Genomic DNA, 2,447 nt, shown 5'->3' with positions numbered 1-2,447 from the left:
AACTTGGTGTGTAATTCCACACGATCTTACTGAGCTTTGAATTGGTTTTTAATTAATCGGTTTGTAACCGAATATTAAACAATCCTAATCATCAAATAATCTCTGAAAACAACAGTTTATTCAAATAACTACTTCTTTAATCTAACAAACTCTTCAGAATCAAATCAAATCAAAAGTGATTAACATAAAATTACTTATACCAACTAGAAGGCATATAAGTATGAACAGCATATCCAGTTTTCCAATTGTTCAACTTAACAACTTGTTTCACAGCCCAAAACGAAACACCCATCACACCGATCATTGTCACTCTCTGCATCGCGGAACGCTTCATCCTAACAACGATTCGAGTCACCAACGACAACAACAGCCCGACAATGGTGAACAGAAATCCAACACAGAAACCCTCTAAACCAAACTGCATCCCATTACCCTTGAAGAAAAACACCTGTTTACTAGGTTGATTTCTATCCATTACAAACAAAGGTATTTTGCGAATCAGTATGAACATAGATCCCGATACGCTTAAGAAATACACAAGCACTGTCCCGCAGATCCATATTCGTGTGTTGTGAAATATAGTTTCGCCTGCAAGTACCTACTAGGGGTGTTCAATATTCGAATCAGATTAAAAAAAACTAGAAATTTGATTCGAATCAAATTTAGATTCCAAGGTTCAAATTCGTTTTTTCGAAATTTAAATTAGACTATTTGATTCCGTTTTAGTTAGCAAATTTAGAATCCAACACGAATTTATAACTTTTTATTCGATTCAATTTCAAATAATGTATTTTGTTTTTGTTTTATGCATATATATTAGGAAAAATTAATTTACAAATTAAATTAACGTGCTAACTGTGAGAATCAAGTAGTGTAATTATGTATACAAATGTGTGATTATGTAATTAAATCGTAGTGTAATTAAACTATGTTGTAATTACACTATACTATAATTCCACTATGTTGTATACAAAATTACACTACTTGATTCTCACAGTTAGCACGTTAATTTAATTTGTATTAATTAATCCAAACCCTATGTATTTATAAAAAAAGTGCAGTTTTGAGTTTGCTTCAAATCGAATTAGTCGAATCTATTTCAAATTTTAATATAGTACCAAAACTCTAAAATTCAAATAATTCAATTCAAATATACGAAGTTCGATTAGTTAAACAACTCTAAATTACCTTTTTCCTCACGAATGGCAACCACATCAGAAAACCCCCAATCACAAGCCCTAATTGCGTTTTGGTAACAATCGGGGGACGATGGATTGCGCCTATTGAAACCCCGGTTCTGAGACCGATAATATCCGCCATGGATTCAGCTATACCCGGGTAATCTCCAAGAACAATAGGTATCGAATCCAATTTCAAATCCTTGGCATCAGGCGGAACAATGCGGATATCTGGCAAAGCACGAACACCGAACCGGACGAAATTGTGTTTGGATTCACCTAGCTCGATATCACAGAAGAACATCTTGTTAAACAATGAGGTGTTCCGGTTGTTGATGATGAAAGATTTTGAAACTAAGGCGAATTCGGATTTGATTGTTTTGAGATTGGGTTCTGGTTGGTTGTGGAGTTTAACCGCGTCGAAGAAGATGAGTAGGAAGGGTTTGGGTGTAGATTTGAGGATAATATTGATTAGGGTTTGGTTGAGGTGGATAATGCTGGATGGGGAGTGTGATCGAAGGGAGTGGAGGTCGGAAACGATGGTGTCGGCGGTGGAGGAGTGTGTGATGATGGTGAGGATTAGAAGTGGGACTAGTGTTGGTTTTGTGGAGATTGCCATGGTTTGGATCATGTTAATGTTTGTTGTGGAGTTTGAAGAAGAAGATGGTGGTACGTGAGTTTGCATGGTTATGGGGTGCTCACTTGTGTTGACGAATCGTGTGTTGCCACGTGTTGGAATTTATGATATAGTGTGTTTTTTTAAATAAAATGTGAAATTGATTTGGTAGAAGTATAAACATCGATCACACCGAATGTCATGTCCTCCGATTCAAGATTTGTGTGTACGCGTAAAAAGGGAAATTCTCAAAATATACATTTCATAAGGTAGTTTCGAGTTTAATTCACAGTTTGCAAGGTATTTTCAAAATACACACCAAAAATAACTCGGAATGACTAGATTCTTAGTGTCAACAAGTATTTTACAAGTCTGGTCGGAATGACATATTTTAGGCTTAGAAAATTGATGGAACTAATATTTTGTAGCATTAAACTGATCGAGACAACTGTTTTAGGTAAAAAAAACATAGTCGGGATGAATGTTTTATAATTATAAAAAACTTAAACTAGGTTACTATTTTACAAAGTTATCTCTTACTAAAATCCAATTTTCGTTAACAAAACAATCAATAATATAGCTGGCATTAAATTCATTGCTAGAGAGAGAACAAGTATAGAAATTAACATACCGACATTGGTTTACCAAAGAGT

General features: G+C 34.7%; 1 pseudogene; it reads right to left on the bottom strand.

Annotated features, from left to right (window-relative positions):
• Positions 1-190: 190 nt before the first annotated feature.
• LOC143605934 (putative dolichyl-diphosphooligosaccharide--protein glycosyltransferase subunit 3B pseudogene) lies at positions 191-1,482 on the bottom strand (annotated as a pseudogene).
• Between the last annotated feature and the right edge of the window lie 965 nt (positions 1,483-2,447).

Source organism: Bidens hawaiensis, unplaced genomic scaffold, assembly GCF_021521415.1.
Source record: "Bidens hawaiensis isolate Kalapana, Puna unplaced genomic scaffold, B.hawaiensis_p1.1 tig00072089_1, whole genome shotgun sequence".
Classification (NCBI taxonomy): domain Eukaryota; kingdom Viridiplantae; phylum Streptophyta; class Magnoliopsida; order Asterales; family Asteraceae; genus Bidens; species Bidens hawaiensis.
The sequence above is the reverse complement of the archived record's forward strand: the minus strand, read 5'-3'. Positions and strand labels throughout refer to the sequence as shown.